General features: G+C 37.4%; 1 protein-coding gene and 2 long non-coding RNA genes across 3 annotated transcripts in view; 2 read left to right on the top strand and 1 right to left on the bottom strand.

Moving 5' to 3' along the window:
* Positions 1-27,075, top strand: part of LOC115441220 (calsyntenin-1) — a 192,835-nt gene that overhangs the window by 98,179 nt on the left and 67,581 nt on the right. The window lies entirely within an intron of this gene.
* Positions 1-27,075, top strand: part of LOC119189507 — a 68,297-nt gene that overhangs the window by 3,913 nt on the left and 37,309 nt on the right. Inside the window, exon 2 of the long non-coding RNA XR_005112449.1 lies at positions 16,714-16,760. This is a non-coding gene — a long non-coding RNA (uncharacterized LOC119189507). The remainder of the gene's footprint in view (positions 1-16,713; positions 16,761-27,075) is intronic.
* Positions 2,224-2,916, bottom strand: LOC119189505. Its single transcript, XR_005112448.1, has 2 exons — positions 2,789-2,916; positions 2,224-2,496 (listed from the first exon to the last, which is right to left on the bottom strand). It is a non-coding gene; the product is annotated as an uncharacterized LOC119189505 (long non-coding RNA).

Genomic DNA, 27,075 nt, shown 5'->3' on the forward strand with positions numbered 1-27,075 from the left:
GCGTAATCGGCAAACTAACTTGTGCAAATTATTGAAGGTTGCAGGATTTGCGGCGAGTCGCATGTGTACAAAGTTTTTGTAATACTGTCACTTACCCAGCGCAATTGCGACATCGGGCTGATATTGGGCGGAAAACCTAATCCAAAAACCAATATCGTCAACCACATGAAGTCTCCTAAAGAAGCGCTATATTCAGTAGGAAATATTTAAAGAAATATGTCTGTAATAAAAATATTTGTTGAAAGCTCAAATATACGCTGCGCAGTATAAATTCCATCCGCGTGTGAAACGATGTAATTTCCTTCTGTTCCGCAGTTCCACACCTCTCATACACAATTCCTTACGAATAGGCAATTCCGGCTTATTGCCGCCCACGAAACGCCCCTAATACGAATAGTTTGGGATATCATTGTATTGTTTTTATCATGATGACGCCTATATTCTTGAGCGGATAGATGGCTAAGCGTGTTTGCGTATGTCTATAAGTATACGATATGCCAAGTGTATGGCAATATTTAGGGGAGGCATATGTTTAGTAACGGACTTCATAAAGCTGATGATGATGTAGGTCGCATGAGAAGGCTATACGAGATAAGTATATTTAAATAAAATTTCTTTAATTTATATTTATTAATTCGTACGCTAAACAAACTTCTTAATATATTGCGACATACAGGATAACAACAACGCCATGCGGCGGAAATCAAAAGATATAAAAAACGTTTACAAGGACACCTTTAGATGCACAATATATATATTAAATGCGTTTATAAAGACATAGAAACCTTTAAATTTATCTTTATTCAACATATATTATATATTTTTTTATGTTGGATACTTCACACATCTGTCCCCTTTGAAAAATTGGAAATCGAAATCATTACCTCATTTTTTACATTATGCTGCCAGTGGACTAATATTATTATGATAATTTACTAGGTGTTGCTCGTGGCTCCGCCCGCGTGAAAATACTTACCTCCCAGAAAAATACCCAATTCTACTACATATATTACTCTAAAAGCGTGTATATCGGTAGATCGAGAAAATCTTTGGATTTAAAAATGACTTCGTAAATGTAAGGATTTAAAAGGCATAATTATTCTGAATTTTACCAGTACAATTTAGTTCATAAATTTTAACGATAACTATTTATAAATGTTAGTTTTAATTAGAAATAATTTATTTGTTAATCCCGTATTTAAATTAACAGTCAAGTCGACCAAACTAAAACAAAAAAAATTGTTACAAAGCGGCTTTCTACAGACCGCTTTTCGCCACCATGGGATACAAAACGTGACAAGTGAAGAGCCGCGTCGTCGCCATTTTGATGATACTCATTATTATATTATTTTCTGGTCATCGTGCGTTCCCACGAGTAGCAAGGAAAAATAATTTTCGAAATATAATACATAATAGAGTCGTGCAAAGTGGCAATCCATAGTCTCTGCTTACCCCTATTGGATAAATGCGTGATACAATGTATGTATGTAAAACTAAAATTTGTATCCTTAAAGGCAGGAGTTTTGTGTTTAAATCTGTATTTTTGTCGCTTGCCTGCGCTTCTGTTCACGCATCACATCATCACGCAGCGGTCATAGTTCGAACCTAACCTAATCAGCATCAGAGTCATTATGACATATCTTTTAGAATGAAAACAGTTACAGTCTGTGATTATAGTTGACATTTACCGAAGTTTTGAAATATCCTAAGATTAACCAAGGGGGATGGTGGTAAAATTTGGATAGGAACAATGATTATGGAACATTTCGGAGTTTTATCATTTAGAGTTTGTAAATCTTGAAGAATGCTGGAAAATATTAGAATATATTGAAAGAAATAGATTATATTAACATAAAACACGAATTGCAAGGATACAGTGCTTGTATTATATTAACTTGTTGCGATTCTTGTGTTTTTTTTTTCTCAGTATCAGCATGGAATCTGGAACCTGTGTCCGATATGCCTATCATATCATGGGACGGCCCCGACTAGCGAGCTAGCCTGACAACAGGGGATTAGGAGGGATCTAAGACAAAGAGCAGTGCGGAGAGCGGGTTGATTACTTAGTGTGCATGAAGTCGGAACCTTGTCGCTTGCTGTGCCGCTTGCCGCGCGATTTGCCGCTAAGACCATTTACGTGACTGTCGCCTTTGAGCATAAGTCTACCTCGCTTGTTTCTCCAGAGTAAATACACGAACCGGGTAAATGAGTAATAGAAAAACGTAATTTGCAAATTATTTAATTACATGACGAGTGTACGCTGGGGTACATATCGATGGTTATAATTCTTTAGTAACCCCATGGTCCCGTCGTGGGAGGCGGATAGTATCCTGTAGTAGACGGATAGAAACCTGTAGTAGATGGATAGGAACGCGTAGTAGTCGGATAGAACCATGCAGTAGGCGGATAGAAAGGCGTTGTTGTTGGGATAGCTGGTTGTGCACTTCCACCGCCCACCAAGCAGCCGACGGCCACGATGCACGCGAGAGCGATGATCTGAGGATAAGTACATTATAAGTGTTGATGTGTTGATATAACTTCCTAAAGGAAATACGGGACGTGTCAGTACATTTGATGCGTACTGGTATCTTGCGTGAGTACTATGATGAAGAACTGTGGCTTTTGAAGTCATGATGCCTTTGAGTGACGCTACGGGCTCAACAGTGTAAGGTTGACCAGTAACCGACTATATTACTATTATTGTTTTCTGCTACGATTTAGCTCCACTCCTCACTTTGACCCAATAAAAAAAGGAAAAATATAAAATTAAGAAACATATTTATCTTACCACGAATTTCATGTTGAGGTAGATAGGTTGGAGCAGATAATACAATGCTCACGAACAGAACGAAACAATCTTTTATACTGGCGTTATATCTGTTGCAGTAATTGGTTCATTAATAACTACTTACACTGATCACGGGTGGCTGCCTCGCTGGCGTGGTTGTATTGCGTGTGCAGTGCGACTATTGCGCTGAGGTCTCGAGTTTGACTCCAGGTTGGGCAGTAGGTTTTTATATTCAATATTAATCGGGTTTGGAATTTGTGCCTGATACAGGCTCGCCTCCTATCATATACTAGGACCGGAACACTCGAGGCGAATATAAGGTACCATGGTTGCACCTCTGCCTATCCTTTCACGGATAAAAGCATGTAGTCGTATTTTGTATGTAATGAACGTACGATTTGCTATGTGTGTATAAGTCGCATGATAAGATTCTATAACAGATAGTTATGCATTCCATATATGTAATATGGGATAATTCAGACGTGTTTAGTGTTTGCGTACTTTTAGATCATGCGCTAATTTGTATTGCTCAAGTTGAGAATCGAAGTCAATACGTCATCGGTTTTCACCAATATTATTTTTATAACTTATTAATAATTTGTAATCAGTCATTAATTAACTCGATGGTTTTGTCCATTAGTGGTTTTATTATAGTTCTTATATATAGATGACGTAAACTAAGTATTTTTACATCAAAACAAATCACGATATATGCCACGTTTTAACTCATGAATGTATTGTATGACAAGAATTGTGACAGCATAAATCGTAGCCAGTGTAACTAGTGGAAATAATAAGACTTAACTTTGACTTAACATCTCTTGTCTCAGGATGGCGAGCGCAGTGGAATACCAAACATACTAAGTAAATCACGGTGTTGTATGGTGTTTTTAAAGTTTGTGGGCAGTAGTATAGCTAACCTTTAGGCGAACGGCAAGCTCGTCTCGTCATTCAAAGCAATGAAAAAAAAATCTGTCGTAATAATTATAAAATTGCTTTTCGGAGAATCAATAAGGTTGCTTTCGACCCAAGCAACCTCTCGTCTCAAACATTTAAAAACGCACTAAACTAATGATCTATCTGGTATAGTGTTACATGACAGTTACGAACAAATTCATGTTTTATAAAAAAAAAATAAACGAATACAGACGTTCCCCCTATCGGAACGTAACAATGCGTTTGCCAGTGCAAGTGTATCGGCGACCGACGTGTATTGCCGTGATGAATTAACATTGATTGCTGGTCGCAGCTCGCATTAATTTTGTCCACAAATAGCGGTTTGTGTGCATTTGTTAGCGGTTGAGTTTGATATTCAGTATAATTGTGGTTTAAGCGATACACTGGTTTGTGCCGTGCGGTGGTCAGTGTTAACTGTGTGTTTGGAAATTCTAATTGTATGTAGGATTCAGTAGGGATTTAGTTATGATAAAGGTCTTGGTAAAACAAGGCAAGCGTAGCGTGGGCCGTCCAACGGCAAGATGGTTGGACGATATTGTAAGAATTGCGGGTCGAACCTGGATGCGATTGGCTCGGGGCCGATAAAGGTGGCATGATGTGAGAGAGGCCTATACCCAGCAGTGGGACTTTTTCCATGCATTCCCGCCGGTTCAAAGTACTTTTGATTTCTCTATCAAAATATTTTCCTAATAAACATTGCCGCATCTATAAATATCTTCAACATTCCGTGTGCTAGGGCATGGTCCCATCCTGGTTCGTGTTTATCGTCGACTCGTCTGTTTGTGTGTTTTTATGTTCACAGTGTTTACGTGCACGTGGTACGTTCCGGTTTGGTGCCCTTGAAATGATACTATACTGGGAATTGGAACGATTTTAAAAATGTTTATATTGTAAGGGAAACGAAATATGAAGGTGGTAGAAATATGAAGTAGAAAACTTGTGTTTGGCACACACTTGGCGAAAAGTGGGTGCCCTAGTTGCGCCTCTGCATACCCCTTTGGAGATAAATGCGTGATGTTATGTGTGTGTGCCTGTGTGTGAAACTTGTGTTTATACAATTTTAATCCTTTTACGTACTCAGTTGGTAGGTTTAGATGTTGAACTAAACAACTTGATTAAATTTAGTGTGGAGATACTTGGAAACCCTGTGCAGGACATAGGCTGCTTTCTATCGTGAGACAATATATAGCGGGACTTTTATCCCGGAAAACAATTTAACACGGGGGAAGCTGTTTGCAAAACGTATTAAGAAATAACATCAGGTTTGCACTACTAATCCACTCCGCCCCATTCTCCTCAAAGATCAAGGGGTTGAACAAAACGGCAAACTTAATTAGCCACATTTTATCTTTTCTACGGACCACCGGTGCAGCACGTCCTGTAATATAATTACAGAGGCAATCAGAGTAACGGAGGTAATTTAGTTAATGCAAGCCTTAGTAAGGTTATGAATAAATAATATCAGCGGGAATGTACTGGCGCTATGGTATTAGTGGGTAGCAAGCATTTCTGCTTATTAGATCGTGAAAATGATTTTGTTTTTTATTGTATGGGTAAACAGGTTAAATGTTCAGCGGTGACTGTCTCGGTGAAGTAGTATTATGTGCTCTGAGATTTACAGTTTGAATCCGAGGTACATAGTCCAAAACGATTTGAGAATCGCAAGTTCTAGCTTCATTGTCAACACTGTGAGAAAATCTTTAAAGAAACGAACAATACCAAAAACATAATTTATGTATGATAAAATCATAATGTACCCGAAATCTTATATGTTGATGGATGGCTTGGCTGCGACCCGGTACCCACCCGATCTATCATACTTATTAAAAGTACTTCCGGGCCTAGTAAAGTCGGTATCCTGCTCTGTTGAAATAATTTATACATATGTGCCGGTGATCAAACTAATTTCATGCGAATTTAAATTCTTTATAGTGCCAGACATAATTTATTCTGTAACAGCCGAGGTGCAGCCTCGAATGGGTCTAGACATAACCAAGTTCAACACCTGGTGGAAACCAAGGAATATAGTTGTACCTCTTGAGAGCTGTTTATATTATGATGTGCTAGAAGTATTCATGTGCTGAGTTTCGACCTCCGTACGTTGTGGTAGGTATTTGCTTTTAATAGCAGTTTGAATATGGAATGTCTTTGTAAAATAATATGGCGAGCTTATTGGAACGATAATGGAGCAATTAATTGTATTGTAAATTGCGTGTTCTAATTGATTGTAATTATGTTATGGTGGATACATGAACTGGAGTCCTGGAGTCCTGTAATAATGGTATTTTGGATACATCAACTGGAGTCCTGGACCTTCTATTCTGATATTGTTTAGTAAGTAGAAGTGATGATTGTAAAATTGTACATATTATAAATACTGTTTTATTGCTCGCATTACTCATGAAAGCATGGTAAACGAAGATGAAAACAATAGAAACACTGATGATTATGATGCCCGACCTGTCATATAGATTAGTCTATAACATAAGTGGTATAAAATCTGCGCATTGTGGAGGGATGCTTCGTATATCGACGGTCCGCATTATATATTTTTTTACTATGAGATACTAGCGACCTGTCCCCGTTTCGCACGTTTCCTTTCCACATTATACATGCTCCCTCAGAGATCACTGTTGGAAACACACAGCAAAACAGAAAACTAATTACAAAATGTTGCCGCATAAAGAATTCAAAAGCCACCAAATAAAAACTCCTCAAAAAGATGCATGTACATTTAATCAGACTAAAGAACTTAATTTAATTAAGTAGCCAGTCATTTCGCACCAAAAAACATTTCTACAGCATTAACTTTAAGTTCATTATCGTTTAACAAGAAGTGGCGAAAAAAACCAACATCGCCCAAGAGCACTCTGGTCGGGTGTGCTCCATTTTATAGTGTTTGGTGTTGAGGGCTCATCCGAGGCTCAAACGGCTCAATTAAGGCGGCCGCTTTGAGCCGCCGATGTCTAGTGGTGTGACGTCTTGAGATGTCAACATGTGTGATCGAGATTGATTTGTGCAAACTGATTTGCATTGCGGAACGATGATGCGTTGAAGTGGAAAGGTTTATAGCCTTTGTATAATTGATACCATCAAACACGTTATCTATGCTATGAAACCGAAGTACAGGAATCAATCGAAGTCAGGCATCAATTAAATTTTACGTTACTAATATGCATATCATATTTTTACCAGCTTTAGCTCGCGGCTCCGCGTGTGTAATCCGTTCCCGGGATAAAAATTAACTTGTAAGGCTCAAGGATTTTTCAAAAAGGGATATTCAATTAAATTGTACCTATATAGAAATTTCAAAATTAACACTATATTATATGTTATACTTAATCAATTAAAATCTTTATACATAATATTATTTCTTAAAACAATAAGACAATTTCAACTATTGAGAATACGTCTCTGTCGTTTTTCAACAAAACGAAACTGTTTGGTGTAAAGCGGTAAAGCTCATTTTCTTAGGACCCAGTGACCGCAATTCTCTGATCCTATTAAGGTCGTCTATTAGTTGTAAAACTCGTTAATGGCGCTTTCGTTCATTCGGCGATAGGACCGGTCGGTGCAACTTCAGAATGAGTGACTCGCTTGCAGTTTGTCGGCCTGTGACAATTTGTGGAATGGACAGGATTGTTGCATATTGCATTATTTTTATTTAGATATAAAAAAATAAATAAAAATACTTATTATTTTTAAAAAGTGCTTTATTTAACTTCGTTAAATAAGCTTTAGCTTCTTCAGTCAAATTTTCGTTTTGCGGCGTACAATTTACTCTTAGTAAATTAAAGTTAATTTCGAATGGTAATTTGAATACATTTTATTACGATGTAACAAAGCAAAACCATTTCAATATAGTTTGCAGTTTGTCTCACATTTGGAAGCGCCTGTGGCCGACATAAGAGCTAACGCCTGCGGTGACCACGCAACAGATATTGCTATAGCATAACTGACAGGCGCTGCAGAACTCTCGGATAATGCTCTTTGCTAGTTGTTAATATTAGTTGCAATTCGCGTAATGGCGTGGTTTTGTTATCATGTTTTATAGTTATTGCAGTACACTGTTCTAGTTTGCTAGTTTCTAACATCGGAATTATAAATTTTAAGTGGCTACATATACATTCTAATAAGTAGCTTTGTAATGATTCCGTTAAAAGTAAAACATTACACAAAGGAAATTATATTACTGAACGCTTTTGTTTTCAAAACTGCTATTCCTCAAATGTAGCTAAATGATATCCATTACTTGTTTCCGAAACATTTATTTGATGAATATTGCCCCTACCCTAAGGGGAGCCTTTGTTAATAAATGGACAAACAAACACCATGGCAATGAGGAAATGTTGATAACGTTTGATAAGCGAAGACGGAACAGCCCCACAATCATAATGTTCCATAATTTGTAACTGACAGACTTTTGGTTTGCGCCTGATGGAAAGCTGAACGCAATAGAGCACCAAACAAGATAATAGCTCTATCGTATTATAAAGGTTGCATCGAAGTAGTTGTGGTCATTTTGAGCATTTTGTGTTTCGTAAAGTAGAAATTCACTACAACCATAAATCAAAACAACCCATATTTTTTTCCTTTGTTGTAAGAACTAACTTCTTAGCAGTAAATTACAATGTAGACTATAAGACTATTAAAGCAACGCAATTCTAACTTTTAAGTTTACTACACTAAGAATAATGTTCTAAGCAGTTTCTTAGAGTCTGGTAACATAAAATCACTTTGTTCGTGTGTCATCATATTTCTAACAACACTTTATAGCTTCTGTTATTTTTTTTTTACCAAGTATAAAAGCATACATTAATAATTCATATTGATATCTGTATACATTTCCTGTACAAATAACTTTGACACATAACTTCCGACCTAATTAAGAAAGCCTCACATTGACGCATAGTTTACAGAAAAAGAAATTCTTTACAAATAGAAAAAAGGTCAATAATTATGTAACAGTGAGCCCGAACAGACGGCGGTAACGAGTGGCTCGCGTGACCTGCCCGCGTAACGTTTGATGTATATAGCCCCGCAGACTTCTGCGCTCCTAGTATTTCTAGCTTTTAATTTCAGAGTTTGTTATAGAGACCTTGGGTTTGGATCTTAATTTACCTAAAACATGCTTCGTTTTTGTACGTTTGTGGAGTAAAGAAATGGCGGTTAAGTTTAGAAGTAGGTCATATCGTTGGGGAAAAATAAATAAAAAAATACGTCAACAAATTAAATAGTTTTAAAGAGGAAAATATCGAATGTGTAGCAAATAGGTAACTAAAAATCAATTAAACTATCTTTAACTTATATTGTCTCGTTTATAAATAAATACTACAAAACCCCCATCTAAATAACAATCTTACAGTAACAAAGATAAGAAACATAATTGAATAACCTTAACGTTACAAAGGTAGGCCCGTATCTCAAGGTGTAGCGCCCGCTGAGGGACATTACCTCCTGTATAGTTAGAATTGGACGTATCCCCTATGTCAGACCCGTCAATACGTCGTGTTTTAATATAACATACGTGACCAAAATGATATTGAAACAGGAGTTATGAATGTTTTATTCACTTGGAATAAGAGTCACTAAGGGCCGAACCCTTTAAACGACTTTAACCTCTATAGTGGTTCTGTAGCGAAAATGGACTAATCAGAATATTGTTTGTTCATCCTTGATAGATGAACTATATAGTTTATTTTATTCTAATCATTATACGTAATTTTTTTTAATAGAAGTGGTAAGTCAGTTATATGGTATTTCTAAAATTATGTCCATCATTAGTTGTCTGTAATAACACAATAATAATATAAATATACTATGACTAATATCAAAGGATAGATAAGCTCCGCGTAATGAGGGTGTATTATTTATTTCTCTACCTTGCCATTAAGCATAATGTTCTGAGCTATAATGCATACTTTGTCTATAAATGTCACATTGTTCCACAAAATTTCCAAAAATATTCATGTTGTCTCCTATTCAGTGAGACGCACAACGTGATTATGTTAGTGGCTGCACAAAATGATAGAACCCCACTCGTTTTAATACTTATAAGATATAATGGCCAGCAAACAACTTGAAGTCAACCGCGTGGTAGGGGATTTTATAGTACATAAATGCAGCTACACTGACGTCAGAAAAATACTTCCACGTGGTAGTGTGCTCATTTTTGGTGGCTATTTTGTGAGGGTACAGTCCCACTTCTTAGGTAAGGTCATCATTAGTAACAGCCTTTTGTACTACTTTGACCTAATGCAGGGAGAACATTTATGCAAATTCATGTCAGCTATTTTCTTTTGAAAACCATTAATAATGAAATTGAATACACAAGTAATTGAAGTCTTCAGAATAGACGCCGAGACCTGTATTCAGTGCTTTCTACTCTAGTTAAATCGCTGAATTACTCCGAATAATTGGGGCCTTAGTAATTAATTTTATACATCTGCGATAGACCGTTTTGTGTTGCCTGTTGTGACGTTAAATGTCATTGAACATAATGAGAACTCTTCACACATGACTCCTAATAGAAACGTTACGGTTCGCAGAAGACGCGATGTCATGTGAAAATCGTCGCCACTCGTATGTAATTCAGATATCAGTAGCACGTATTTTTGCGCTACGTTAATTTTTGCTTTTCTTTAAGTATTCTTGTATGGATATGTCAAAAGCGCACCATCAGTATATTTAGAACTAAAATACTGCATGAACATTGCACAAGTAAACTTCGAATAAACAAACCAAGGAAATAGTAAACTTAAAATGTACGGTAATCGGTAGCATGAGTCTTTTTTTTTGATGTACGAAATTACTATAAAGAAATACGTGTTTGGGGTAAATTTAAAGAAATCATTGATATGATGACGTCACACGTATATGTAGGAGATAAGGTTCATTTATAAAGTTTACTTATTCAATAAACAGATTTTCCAATAAACCGAATGAAGCACCTCTCTAATCGAAATCGTACTTTATACCGTGTACTCGAAAGTCGAAACTTCAGCCCCTTCTCCATTTGCACAAAGCTTTCAAAGTCTTGAAACTGCTCGATGGAGTGGTGGGGAGTTGTAGACTACGCGGAGGCATCCGTAGAGTGTTTGAACCTCTGAAGTTTGCCGTTAATTAGGTACATATGATTAAGTGTTCTGGTTTAGTTGGTATAGGCATAAGGTGGTGATAATTTTAGGTGTATTTTGGCGCGTAGGTATTTTTTTTTATCTTATTACTAAGTATTATATTTAGTCATCTAGTAAGGTATCAGTTAGGTCGATGCCCCCAACAAGTCGCCAGACTAACTAGTTTTAGAAGCTATCTATTCGAAATTTATATATATAGAAAAGTATAAAAATAATAATTTTACGATGTTATCTTTATTTCGGTAGTTTAAAATTTAAAAATAACTTATTATTACTTTTTAAAGAAATTATTCGTAAACCTTTGCATATACCTGCATCCCACTAAGTATATAACGAATCGCTCAAGGGCGTTTGCTTGCGGTAGGGTCTTAATCCATAGATGGCAATACATATTAACTAGGAAACTTGATTTATTACGTCGTAGTTTCATACATCACAGTATTGTTTAATACAAATACCAACTATACACTTATTTCGTATCACACCGGTACTTGGTACGTAGCGCGGTAACGTCGGGTATGGTCTGAGGCGGCAGTGGCCGCGAGTTCGATTCCCACGCATGTCAAATCGCACAAACGGCCGACTTTTCAAATTTGGTCGGACGTTTGCAACAACATGCCAGATTGTATGGAGGTCAATTTTCCTGTCTCTCCTTCCTGGAATTCAGGTAGTGTACTATCCTCCTACAATTTTTTCTTATGATACTGTGAATAAAGGTTATTTTAGCTGTTAATGCGTGGGACGCGTATGGAACTATTTCATCAGTAAACGTTATAAATATATATATATTTTTTTTATCATTTTTTACAATTTATTCGTTACTCGATATTTAACTTACCTTTAAATAAAAACTAGTTCTGTCGGGAAATTATCCGTTCTTAGTTTTTTGTAAATACGATTTTTTCTAAAGTGTTAGAATTTTAGCAAGACAATTGGTATATGGATGCTGATGTGGGTCAATAGTAAAAAGACGGGTGGTTCATTACTAGAGAGGAGTTCTGAAGAAAAAACTGATTTTAAAAATGCATAGAAGAAGAAGAAGGAGTAAGATTATATTATTTTCTTATCATCATAACAATAGTGAATTTTACGTTTATTACTGCTATTAAATTTGTTATCAAAATATAATTATTTATTGCTCTCTTTCCATTTTAGTGTTGTCCTAAAAACACTTTTTTGCTCTTTAGTAGACAAACGAGCAAGCTGTCCGCCTGTTGGTAAGGAGCATCCGCGGCCCATGCACTTTGCAATGCCAGAGGCACACCCAAATCGTTGCCTACCGGAATACCGAATACTTTCAAAATTTCACGATCCTGTGTATCATTTATTAAATTGCATGACTTATTTATGACATATATACCTATCAGCTCACATTTGTGCATATAATATCTCCTGTGTACTTGGTTGATTGTAGCCGAAATTTGATTAGGAACGAATCAAATCGCTATCCAGTGCTTACCTTCCTATTATTATCTGATGTGTTTACATTATTGATGAGCTTAAATCATTAATCGTGTCACTGCGGCGAGCGGGGTAGACAGACGCGCAAATTATATTAACCATTTGACATTTGACGTGAGAGTAAACACACGATTGTAAATCAATCATGATAAATTTATAATTCAACTGTTTTATGTAATCTTGAGGATTGGAACTGTAATGGAGGATGAATGTGTTGAGACGTGTTGTTGGTTTTAGGCTCTATTATACTAAACTCATTGTACTGACTTATTACAATACATTACATGTCTTGTATACTACAAACTACAGCAATGCTTTGGGCTGTGGAGAAAATGATTGTAAACAATATGTTAAAGGTTCCGGTGTTTTAAAAAATGTCTTACTCGTTTAGGGACATTTATTTGAATGCCATCAAACTTATAAATATAAAATCAATAATTAATCTAATTGCATAGCACCTAATTACAATTTGCAATCGATGCAAAATTCGTACGCGTGAGTTTTACTTATTGCGAAGGGAAATCCATATTATCAGATTATAACTGTGTAGTTATTTTGTGTCACTGAGTATTGTAGTGTAGATAAAGAATAGTGTCCGTAAAAATGACAATGGGTAAGAAAAATACATTCATTCTAGTGGAAGCCGCGGGCAAAAGCAAGGAGATAATGTGGCAAAGTAGGACTGTTCATGGTTATAGTCAGGAAATGCGTTCCGTATGAAGGATATTGCAGCTAGTATAACAGGGAAGTTGAAAACTTTTTTTAAAATACTTATCTTATTATTTTTTTGTAATAACCATAATGTCATTAGAAGAGCAGTTTACTTATCTTGTAAATATCGTTAAAAATACTCAAGTCTTGTGATGGATATCAGTCTTCATTACAAAAAGGAAAAAAAATACCTGCCATAATTATTCTCCATTTTCTTTGGCTTTTACCTATGATATTACTAGCAACGCTTTATTTAACAAAGGGATTTTTCTAGAAAATCAGGCATTTTAGTCACTCTAGCCAGGCTTTCCACCATTTAGAAATGGTAACCCTATCCCTGAGCAAATTTGTCGCCGGATAAGTAATTTACGTACTTTACTTCAGTCGGTGTTGGATTACCAAATTGTAGACGCCATTATCAGGCGTTCGTTTGAAAAAAACGGCACAGTTTTTTTCCTCCTCCCTGGCTTTATGAAATTCGAATCCCTTCGTTAGGCGAGGGATGTTCTAAATTCCCTTATTAATTTTAACAATTTTGGAAGTGTAAAAGTTTTCAGGCCTGTGTCCTATCGCATTGTTTTTACCCGACTGTCCTAAATGGAAGTTTTCTTTTCGGGTTTACAACACTCTAGGTGTCGCTCGCGGCTTCGCGTGAAAAGCCTTTCTCGATATAAAAGGCCCAAAAGCACTGTAAAATTCCACGGCTCCAGGTGCATGACCCTCACGCCATTAATTTAAAAATTTTATTATTTCGTACGGCAGCAAATCATCTAGAATCTAGGTAGTAAGTGACCCATATTATGTAACTTAATTTAAGATCCATCTGTTTAGCGGTTTCTGCGTTTACTTCTAAAAATCTTTTTCACAAACATTCACATTTGTAATAGTAAAATAAGATAATATGTATAAAATAACTACAGATAGATTTCATACATACACGATGCATAGACGGCATTTCGATATACTTACTAAACTTTTGCTTTACATTCCGACAACATAGATCATAAAACAGTGGGTACAATATTTCGTAATATTCCCATGTATTTTGAGACTACGCATCGACACAAACGCGAAGGTCCAATCTGGCCGCGGGATTCATTAGCTAAGTGATCCCGCGCAGTCCCTACATATCCCCGGGTGTATATGCTGTCTGTCTCTCATTAGACGTGTAATATGGCGTTTCAATAACACGGTGAGGTCATTCCTTTAATGTATATAAATAGTTAATTCCATATCGGCATGAGGGTTCGAAGGACCAATATTTTGGCGCGCTAAACGCCATCGCGCCGAAATGCGTCAATAGTTTTGTTTCTGAAACAGAAATATGCCTTATTGCGAGTATCGAAACGGCGAACCTTTCTCGGTGTAAAAGGCTGAGCATTTCAAAATGCATGCAATTGTATGCGCCAGTTTTAATAGAAACGTATTTATTTCTCCTGGAATATATTCCGTGGAATTCCGAGTGAGCGGTTCGCTCGTCTGTACGTTCCTTTTGATATCGAACCCGCTCAAAGTACCCGTACTCGGGGGAAGTCGTATCCGGATACACCTAATTTACCTTACCGCTTCGGTTTCCTCATAGAAATTCGCATTCAGATAGGACTCTGTGTGAGCGAAAGTGTGTATTCTTTATAGCTATTTTGAGCCTGGGTATGGGTTAGTATGAGAGCTGAAGTATCTGGTTCCATTCTAAGGTGGTGTAAAATTATAAATTGGATATTAATTAAATATAAATTGTGAAATGTAGGTAGATATTGTAACTTTGACTTTACGGATGAACAACACCTCAGTCCCCCCCGTGACCATGAAGGCTGCAAAGTCTTCGAAATGTCGGGAGAAAATAAAATACTAACACCGCGATAGAATTCGAAAATTAGTTTAATTTCAATGTCTAACATTCGCGTAAACATAAGAAATCATTATATAAATTGGATTTTTATATTCAGTATCAGATTAGAATTATGTCCAGTAAATAGCAGTGAAGCGGCGATATCCTAGTTGGGTGTGGAACGGACTGCCGAGACGAATGTCCGCAGGTTCAAATCCCAAGGGCACACACCTCTGACTTTTCTAAAAAAATCATGTGTGTATTCTTTGTGTATTTATCGTTCGCTTTAACGGTGAAGGAAAACATCGTGAGGAAACCTGCACATCTGAGAAGTTCTCTATAGGAATTTCGAAGGTGTGTGAAGTCTACCAATCCGTACTAGGCCAGCGTGGTGGACTAAGGTCTAATCCATCTTAGTAGTAGAGGAGGCCCGTGCTCAGCAGTGGGCAAGTATATAATACAGGACTGATATTATTATTATATTATTATAAATAGCAGTCTATTATGGGGGACATAACATCCCTGTCGATATGTTGGTATGGTGACATCTCTGCTTACTCCAGTCGTCAGTTGTGTCTTATTGGATGAGCCTATGTCGAGGTCTTCATCGTAAGTACAGTAGTGGCTATAGCCTGGTACAAGGAATACACGGTATCCCATCCCAGCTTTCGCACCTACTCTCCAAGCGATAAAGTTCCTTTTCGTAGATAAACATTCGTTATGTCCACATTTTGTGCGGTTACCGAGTATGTGGTTTCAAGTTTGCGCTAGTACATTGTCATGCTGTATTATCGTGTTTAATACGTAACGGAGTCGACGTCACGGCACGACGTCCTAAATATGACACTTTTTGTGCTACAAACTCTATTTATTATTGGACTACGTGGTACAAGCCACCGTGATACGTAGGTGGGGTTGTCAGTGTTTGAGTAGCGGGAATTGCATGAGAATAACAGAGCTTCTGACGGAGGACTGTAAAATAAGAAAAATATATATTTAATATTTTTAATGTTATTAAATATAGTTAGTTATAAGAGAATTTTAAGAAATTTTAAATAAAGCTGTTTTTTATAAAAACGTCAGAGGAAACAAAGACTATTATTATTATTTCTCTATTAGGCCTTCTAAAATATATTGAATGCTCAGCCCTTGCACGCCCACGAGTTAATATCTTCAGACATCCGCTGTCGCTTGCCATAGAGGGACCTCTTACGCTAAAATAGTTTTAAATTGAAAATACATAATATAAAATGGAAGTCAGTTTCTCGGTTCAATGTTCAATTTTTTCAAATTCGCTTACTATTATTTTTTAAGATTAAGATTTGAGCTTGATTAAGGCATAGATGACACATATATTTATGAGACGGGAATATGTTCGACGAACTGTGTGAATAGTTGTCCATTTACCTAAAGTTTCAGCAATACAGACGTGACTTTATACACGAACTAAGATTCAAAGTTCCGCTCATGAGCTCGCCTTTGCCCCGGAGTTTAAAGATCTGAAATCTCGCAAAAACTACGTGTGTCAACTGGCAACACCAGTGACACGTATTTTTTCCATCACGCTATTTCACGCCCTACGTCCCTCCGCAGCGTGACGGAGCGCGGCCCATATTAACTTTCACGTCGCGAGGCAATTTGCTAAGTGTCATTATTTGACACATTTCACGTGTCAATTATTGCCCTGAGATAAAACGATGGAACAAGGAAACGACATTTTTTTAATATAATCCGACATTTTTACGCGTCGCTGCTAAAAGCCTCGTTTAATATTTAAAATGGCGGCGGAATGTACCTTCTAATTGTGTCTGATGATTCTTTTTTCTTTTCAGGTAAGCTCGTGATACCATATGGACGACAACGAAATTGCTTCGAAAAAGTATGCTAATTATATTCATTTACTTATTCCTAGTATTGTCATTTCTATATAGATTTTGAGAGCTGCGACATTCTAAAACTACACTAAGATATATATTTATCTCTGACAGGAAACCTAACCGAAATGTGGTATAAAATGAACATATAATTATAATTTTTTATAAAAATGAAAACGCTTTTCATGGATCAGCAACTACAACAATTTTTTTATTTATTTTATTCAAGCATGGTCTAAGCACATTATATCAGGAATACCATTATGTATAACACATTGGACTATATCTTAGGCATCCAATATACAGTATTATAGTAGTGAAGACGTCTTAAGTCTTAACGTAACAGCCGTAATCCCGCTTTGACGTCGCCATTCCCGTTCCATCCGGGATATCGGGCGGTACACTCGGCGCTCATATCCCGCGGGGCTATTGCCTCATATTTACTTTGAATCGGTTTACATCTAGGCATTCTAAATATAAATAAAAGATCTAACTAATCGCTTGCTTGATGATAGGTGCCACAAGATAGTGCTGTAACCACATAGAACTATGGAATATAAAGTTTGTTGTATTGTATCGATCAGTAACATTAGATGTCAAGTCTCATTATGGTCGATAAGTAAACTAACTACACGATTCTTCAAACCGGAATATAATAGCATTGTTGCTTTACGACAGAGATAGCCAAATGTATTGTCGTTCTCAGATAATCGTACACGAGAGACCTGCAATTGAGTAAATAAATCATGGTTACCAAAGATTTGGGTTTGGACGCTCTGTGCACTACATTCTAGGTTTTATAGGTAGTTTACAGAGACTTTCCCGCCATCACATCCACCACTACAACTCCTGTAAGCCAGGATCAGCAGTGGCACGAATTTTATGACACTGAGCAGTGAAGCTCGGCGAGTCTCAGGGAACACTAATTTGTCTTTATCCTGCAACGAAATTAATCAAATAGAAAGATATGGAGGAATTGGACGCAGTTGTGTTATTTTATTTTCCATTCAGAAACATGAAAATAAACATAAAACAATTCTTACGAACATACAACATCAAGAAAAGTTCTGGAGTGGCGACCACGAACCGGGAGACGCAGCGTAGGCAGGCCCCCCACGAGATGGACCGACGATCTGGTCAGGGTCGCCGGAGTCCGATGGATGAGGGCGGCCCAGAACCGGTCCCTGTGGCGCTCAATGGGGGAGGCCTATGTCCAGCAGTGGACGACTCAAGGGCTGAAATGATGAATGATGATACAACATCAATATAACCCGAGCCTTTTGTTGAACTATGACCTTTGGGATTAGACCGCATAATGCAGACGTGGCTTGGCAACAGCACCGCGATGTCCCATTGCAATGTGATGCCAAATGTCAATGTCCTACTTAAGCATGCTGTTGTAATATTGCTCAGCTTACAACACGATATTGCTTATTATCGAGTTTGAACTGGCACGTCTCGGGAGAGTGACAGTTGATGATCTAGCATTACTTGTGTATAGCGTAGCAGATATTTCGACCTAAGTAAACTACTTATATAAGAAGTGTGTAAATGTATCACCTAATAACTGATTGTTTTGAATATTAAATATTCATTTTGACAGTCCATTTTACATTATATACTTAGCGTCACATCTTATTCCATTTTCAGGAGTAGCCAGAGATGCATACACACAGTTTGTCAGCTATGATAGGACCCACGCAATAGGGGCCAGGCGTATTGCTATTTTCCGGGCATATGTCCAGATTCCCAGCTGATACCGAGTATAAAAAGTCAATATAGTTTTGCCTAACACAGGATCCAAACTTAAGACCTCAGTGGAATAGTTTTGTAACGCACGCAATGCACACTCCCGCCGTTCCATACGCGTTTAAGCTAAATAATATATTTTTTAAATGTAAAATTAATATAAAGATATAAAATAGGTATTTCTATACCATGCTAGATAGATAGGTTGACTGACTAGAAATGCCTTATATTTTTAAGAGTTCTATGTTTCTATTTACTTTTAAGTTTAAAGCAATAAATAATTCAAAAAGTCAGAGGTGAAGAAACGAACCATCAACCTTCACAAGACCATCCCTTTCTACAAGTCACCCGCAACTTTAAATCTACAAAATATTACATGAACATATACAATACATTTAATACTAGTTAGAATTAATAACAAAACTTTGTTAATCCCATGAATCACCATTAACTAAATGCGGGTGGAACAAAAACTACGATACAGAATATTTGGAGCGATTAAAACTCTAGCCCGAGTCGGATAATGTAAAATGTTAGGTAAATGTTAATGCTGTGGTTAAGTGAGGCATTAGATCCAAGTGTTAGTTTTTAGGTGTAATAATAGAGCTATAAAGGTTACAGGTAGACCAGGAATATACAAAACCTGCCATGTTTCACAGTGTAACACACAATGGGAAATTAATTTCTTGTACTGACAATGTTAACTTTAAAACAAAAAAGCAGAACTGGCCCCTCCAAAACAGGTCTTTTATCTTCCTGGTCAGGCTATATAATATAGACTTAGTGAGCTCTTTTGACCTACCCTTTTCTATATCAACGTGGGATCGATGCAACGCGTTGTAAAACAATTTACTTAGTTTTTACAACGGTTTCCTGACGTCAACCGCCTTTGGGTTTTTCAGTTCCATGCAAATCATAATTTGGCGTTACGTTTAGACCTAAAGGTTCAATATTGTCTAGCCCTTCGAGAAAAGAGGCATTGGTGCTGTTGTTTAGAATCCATAACCACTGTTCATGATGATCAAGGCCTCGCTCATTGAACACTCGAATATCCATGCTCCCTTTGATGCGTGGATACAAGTGGTTTGGAGCCCCCTCTTCCCCTTAACCGCACCTCCTCCGAGGCCGCAGCGGTGGAGAGGTTATCCGGGTCAATGAATATCAACCGCTGTTGGTTTTTTAAAATTTGAATATCTTTTTTTTTGGTTTTTAATTTTAAATAATACGCCATTTTAGTTTTGAAGTGATTTGTTTGGGAATATGAATTAATATCTGGGCTCAGATTTGGACTGTAAATTATTTTGCTATTGATTTATTGATAGAATTGATAGAAACAACTGAAAAATAAAGAAGGTTGGGAATTGCTAGTTTTTCAAAGACGATTTACTAATACGTGATAAATTGCGTTGCAATAACTTATACAGTGGCGCTCGCCCAGGAATCAAAATCACCACCTATTCTAGCCCAGTACGTTGCCAATAAACTACGCGATTAAAACGAATACGTAATACAATAATTGTACATTAAATTTGACCAATCCTCATCTGAACACAGAATCTTTTTAGATTCATTCGATTGATATCCATCTCAGTAGACTAAAGGCCCACACGAGTCTTTACGTTCCACCGCCCACACACGATGAGCATTGTCCCTCGCTCCCCAAGTGTCGGGAGAAAGGCGTGGGCGGGCGGCAAAATTAGTGCCATTTGCCTAAAATAGTTATCTTCATTAAAGTTTATGTATTAATACATACAATATAATATTTTTAACCTTTTTTGGGAAGAATGATATAGAAACATCTATGTGGAAACTTACATCCTATTTCTATACTTACAAACAAAAGACGAGACGATTTTAAGCTCTCAACAAAGAGTAATACACTGAACTCCGGGCAAAGCATTGCGTCGAACTGCATTCACTTTGTTATGCAAATATAGATGCTATGTCTCAACGTCCAGTAATAAATGGGGAAAAATTTTGCTATCAATAGTGAGGGAAAATTCGTCTTGGGATCTCTACATTAGAATTTCGCATTTTATTCGAATGTCGCGGACTAAGACCAAAACCCTCTTTGTACTAGAAAGATCTATGGTTAATAGTAAGCAGTATACAATATAGTGCTGGTATTTACATATTATAGTAATAAAAATCACATCCTCAATTTATTTATTTTATTAATGCCCTATAATTACATTTGCTATAATGCGAGCACCCGTACTAGAATCGAAAAAACTCGTAACACCTTTTCGTGAGTATTATTTTATAACTAAATCCATTGCGCCCCGCAGGCGCTCCCGGCCCGCGCCGCTCGTCCTTCCAACACATTGTGGGTCATTCAAAACAAAAGATGGCTCTATCGGCAACGTGGACCTCGTATATGTGCCATTATGCCAAGTATGCTTCAACTAGTTTGTCCCTCCCTTTCTTCAGAGACAAATGGGGGATTAGTCTCGTTGTTTCATAGTCTATCAGAAACTCGTAAGCTGGTGATAGGATTGTACAAATATAAAGCAGGTGGATTTTTTTTTGTTGTTTATGATACAGTGATTTTACTACACCTGGCGTCAAGCCTCGTAAATTCCAAGTAAAATGGCTTCCAACAAGGGACATCTCGTTCTGTGGTAGGTATTATATCGGCTTGGTTAAATGCTTTCATGTTTTTCTGAAAAATGGCTTTATTATAGAAAGGATGGAACGTAAAACTTTTCCACGGCTTTAGTATTCTTCAGGTTTACAATTGTACCCAATCTGATGATATCGCGTTAAAACTCGTCATAGAGGGCCCAAGTAAGTGTGACGTGTTCCGAGATCAGTCTGTATATAACCGGTTCAAACAGACCGGCAAAATTGTAAGGATTGGCGAGGGTAAACTCTACAAGTCACTGGACATAGTATTTGGATCCCTTTCCTCCTACTATCTGTTTGCCATGCCCGTTAAAAAAAGCTAGTTCTTTATCATTAAAAAACTCCTTATTTACAAATAGCCGTAACAGTTACTCACCTGCCTACCCATTTGAAACATGCTTATGTATTTTCTCCTCATTCGTGTCGTCTAGTGGTGTGAATCCAGCACAGAAATCGCTATCAGCCGTCTGTCGGTTCATTACGATCCGTCTCATTCACCCACTCGTGAACTAGTTCCATACAAACTCCTTTAATAGTTCCCCGCGGTTTTGAATAGTGATGATCCGGTTGCATGAAACACTGACTCGGTTGTATATTGTGTATGTGGGTTAGTGTTGCAATTGACATGTTTTAAGAGTACCGTATCAAAAGGAATTAATTGAACCGTGTTATTACGCTATTGGTCTGTCAGAATATTTGAAGAAATCTAATACCCTGGACAATTTGTGGTTGAAATTAAAGTTGGAAGGTAGATATACCTCATCAGTGCCGGATTTATATTTTTTATGAGTGTTGGCCACTTTACTTCCGCCGCCCCATATAGGTAGGTTTATGTATGTATGTATGTAGGTTTCTAAAATACTTAACAATTTTCCATTTGTTTGTAATATGGAAGGCACTAAAGTTAAGTAAACGAATGATTAATTAAATCGAGTGAGCGTCCTCTGAAATCTGTCGCTCCTAAGGGGCTGCCGCCCATAGGCCTCGCACTATACGGCCTATTTACAAATCCAGGACTGCTGCTCATAAAGGTCGCAGGTCGATGACGGCATACCGACTGAGGGAATCTTTGGGCTACTTCAATGCCCATGTTCAATCGTGAACATCCTATGACCGATGTTACGTTGATAAAGATGAATATTGTAGCGATTATCCTAAGAAATATAAATAAACTTAACTATTAGCGTTATCTCCCATATTGGCTGATAAAAACACATAACTCATCGCGAGAAAATGAGAAATCGACAATAATAAAAATCCTCGTTACCGTAGATAATATTTTTTCACAAAATGATATAAATTAACGCTCGGATCAATTTGGATCATTAATTTAATGGTTCATTGGCCGCGCGACCGGTGAGTGTTTGGGGGGGGGGGGGGGGGAGTAGATGCGAGAGCGGGCAGGTCAGTATCATTACCCGATGCAATACGGTAATCGGTGGTTAATGGTAGTCGGATTCTGCACATTAATAATTATTATCAACGGATAGGAACGTGTTTTCAAATGGTCCACGTTTCAAATCCAACTTGGATTGAAAAGCTGGAATTGTAACTCTTTATTCAAATAATATTCAACCGATATATTATATTTTTTATTATGTAATTATTAAACCTAAGGACCAAATGCGCATTGATTTTGAGTGTACAGTTTACAGCGCCCTCCACACCGCTGGAGACAGTAACACATGAAGAAAGCTCGTCCGTGCGAAAGTGATGCTGAAGGGAGGTCATGATCCTCGATATTGAGGAATACGCCAATAAAAAAAAAAACAAGGAAAATTTTCAGTGTACATAGTGACAATGTAGTAATGTCACAATGTAGGTAGGTGTAGTAATGTGTGCTATACGCGACTATCGCCATTTCGGGTACAGATTCCAGACTCCGCATTGATAGTAAGCAGAGAAACCTATCATTTCCCGTCCTGGGTATTGATCTCGAGACCGCAGCACTGTCCAACCGTAATAAAACTACACCACTGATGTATTCGTACAAGGTCATCGGTTATTATATTCGCCTGGATAGCGACCGCATTCTAAAAACAATCTACATGATAGGTCGTCTCGGGGAATCGCGTTCCATGATCAAACAACGTACACGTGGTAACGCAGAAAATTATAGGTTTGAAGAATATTTCAGCCAGAAGAATATATGGGTATATGATGCTTCTGGAAAAAGGAAAACAAATTATAGTTAGAAGAATATTTTAGCTAGAAGATTTCTTGGTATATGATCTCTGTAGGTGACGAGCGTTGTGCAGTACGTGGTAATGAAAAGTTTTTACTCTGTTTATGAGTAGGCTATTGTTACACGAGCAACTTGTTCTCCTCATTTAATTTATGCTCGCTCCTGATTCCATAACGTCGACAATAACCATTCGCGCGACATTTTCCTCGTTTTTTAAGAATTTTAATTAACGTACCACGTTCCGTTTTTATGTCGGATATAATTTAATTTCTCGTAATAAGGCTCACAGTTGCCAAGTTTCGGTTTTAATAAAATATCGTTAATTTAATGAGTATTACCGTTCTGTTGTGAAATTGTGTTAATAGATGGCGTTGTTATGCATTTAGAATGTTAGGTAGTGATGGGGTGCTTTTTATTCAGGATTCCGCGAGATGCTTCCTGCTCGGTCTTAAGGGTATACCGTTTCCGGTATAATTTCCTAATATAACCCGACGACGAATTAAGGGAAGTATTTCATGGAAATTGTAAAGTAGATAAAACTGTTATACAATATACTTTGTTAATGTTACGTTTACCGATATAAGGATAATCAATATAAGAATGTAGAACAATCTACTTACTTGTAGACGTGTAAAAATATTTAAATTACAAATGTAAGTTAAGTGAAATACTTTCGAATGTCGAAATGAAGTCTGCCAACTCGAATTAGGCTGGCGCGGCGTAGCATGGCGTGGTGGACAAAGTTGTAAGGCCTTTCATTAGTTGAGTAATAAAGACCTGATATGATTATCATCGAGGTGTGGTGGTCAGCTGACAGTGAAACGTGAGGATATGTGTTCAATCCTTGAAAGGAGATATGTGTGCGTGGTCCAAAAATATTTTGTCCAGCTATCGATGTCGAGAGACTAAAAGTTTCTTGTTATAGTACTAGCTTTTTCTTCGCTTCGCCCGCGTGAAAGAGTTCTACCGGGTTACAAGTCCTGCCTTTTTCCCGAGATGTAACGTAGCTTATGTTCTTCTCAGGATCTTGAACTATCTCCGTAGTCCGTACCAAATTTCGTCGAATTAGTTTGATCGTTTTTCAGATTATCGCGGTCAGACACAGACAGACGCGGTGAGGAACTTTGTTTTATAAGATTTAACGATTAGCAAAATAAAAACAAATTTGTAGTAAAAATATGGCTGTTAGAGCGGACAAGTTCTGGAGTGGCGACCACGAACCGGAAGACGCAGCATAGGCAGGCACCCCACGAGGTGGACCAACAATCTGGTGGAGTCGCCGGAGTCCGATGGATGAGGGCGGCCCAGAACCGGTCTCTATGGCGCTCAATGGAGGTGGCCTATGTCCAGCAATGAACGATTCCCGGCTGAAATGATGAGTAAAAATTTACATTTTATTTATTATACGCTTGGAACGTATAATCACATTAATATAGTGACGCAAAACCACAATAAGTATTGAGACACAATACTCACGTACGCACATTCGTCTGGCATTGTACGGATGCTAGGAGGGGTAAGCAAGGGGGGATACCGTCCCGGGACCGCCGGCGATGATTAACGCGTCCCCCGGGAACTCTAATTACTATCCCGGTTATACGGGCGGGAACGGCGCGGCCCTAGCAACAGCGTTTATTGTTGTATACTCTATATTGTTATGAGATGAATTTTATAATACGAAGGAAGGCACAATTATATTTTAGTTGAGCTCGAAATTCTTTTTGATTTTATGTTTATTCTCATTTCATTACTAACATAAAAATTTACGTTTACTTTTGAATACAACTATAACATTTTAGACTGTGGTATATGTAATATGATGTTAACCCAAAAGACTTTGTTTGTCTTTCAATGTTGGTCCTAGTACTTGTCTTAATGTACCTATAGTGCCTTTTTTATTGTCTTAGTAGGCAAACGAGCAAGCGGTCCGCCTTATGATTAACAGCTCCCTTCACGCATGGGCTTTAGAAATGCTAGGGGCACAGCCAAGCCATTCTCTAGAACTCTTTATCCAGTTGCATAAGAAATATCAAATAATTTATTAACAAATAATCTAGCTTCTCCGTTTAATATTGCATGAATTACCATCGTAAACTCTTATAATTATTTTTTCCTTATACGGTACGGCCAAGTGTCCCCCTGCACCTGATGGTAAGTGGAGGGGAGTCCATTAGAATGTCGACTGACGACAGATGATAACCCCTCGACAGTCGACACAATTATGCCGAATATACACTGGTTGATTAGAATATAACTCTGTTGGTAATCACTACATAGTGTAAAACAAAGTCGCTTTCTCTGTCCCTATGTCCCTTCGTATGCTTAAATCTTTAAAACTACGCAACGGATTTTGATGCGGTTTTTTTTTAATAGATAGAGTGATTCAAGAGGAAGGTTTATATGTATAATAACATCCATTAAATAGTGGAGAAATACTGTTATTTTGTTATGTTATACCCGTGCGAAGCCAGAGCGGGCCGCTATGTTTTTATATACAACGTTCACAGTTTTCTGTAGTGCGTTTATTATCAGCATTGCACCCGTGCGAAGCCGGGGCGGGTCGCTAGTACGTAAATAAATAAATATATTATATCGCTAACCGTAACCGCGAGCGCTGTGGCCGCGTTCACTAACAGACATAGTTTAAGCGTAGTGAAGTCACTTTAGTAAACGATAAATAATAATTTATCGTCGACTGAAATTTCTACTCAGTTAGTAACGTGTCGCTACAGCTGTAATGAGGATAGACAGAGTTAATATTTGTATACAAGTGAATAATAAGATTATGGTCGCAATGCTAATTACACGGACTTTATTATCATTCAAAACGGTTCACAAACATTCATACAGCTAATCCAAAGCCGGAAAAATCGCAGTAATTACACTTAGTATACTCAACTGAGAATTCCACTTATCTAAATACCAAGACAATATTTCGGAAATTGTTTCGTTTCTTTCCCAAACATAAGTAGGTCGAATCTTCCATAAAACCCGTGTCAATTTTAAAGCTCCGTACTGTCTAAATAAATCCATCAAAGTGATATTTTCGCTAACGAATCGCTGTCAATTTATAAAAAAAACTGACGCGCGTCCTCTGCCATCAGAATGGAGTGTCAGGTATCTGGCCCCGCGTAAATTAATATTTATTAATTTTTAACGCTGTCGCGTGCGATTTTATGATCCCAGGCAAGCCGGGTATTTATACATTTAATCGGGAACACGCGTAAGGAAATTTAATCCCGATTACACTACTAGTAACAATTGGTTAGTGTGCTTCTAATGATTCCTTTCTTATACAGCTAAGGGTTGAATTTTAAATAATCAGATAAAATTACTTCGTAGTACAAAGTATAATACAAACGATTTAGAAAGAACAGTTGTCTGTATAAATTGTACAATTTGCATTAACTATTATATTGTCAGGTTATTTTATTGAATGGATCAATTTTATATTTTTTGTAATATAAATTATCTACTGATCGCAGTAAATACTAAGCTAACAATGTTGTATTCTCGTATATTTAAGTGGTTGAACTAACGCAAATCCACTGAATCGGACGGAACGTAGTTATTAAATCCTTGTGCTTAAACGAATGCACCGATCGAGTTGCAAAATGGATTTTACATCCGGGGATATTGTCGCAAATCCCGGGCGTTGCTCGCCTACACCCGGGTATCGGTTATAACCCGGGTATATCCGATATTGGGCTATTGGACAGGCTTACTGGCAGATGAGTATAATCACTTCTGAAGCTTGGACA

The sequence above is a fragment of the Manduca sexta genome, chromosome 3 (genome assembly GCF_014839805.1).
Source record: "Manduca sexta isolate Smith_Timp_Sample1 chromosome 3, JHU_Msex_v1.0, whole genome shotgun sequence".
NCBI lineage: Eukaryota > Metazoa > Arthropoda > Insecta > Lepidoptera > Sphingidae > Manduca > Manduca sexta.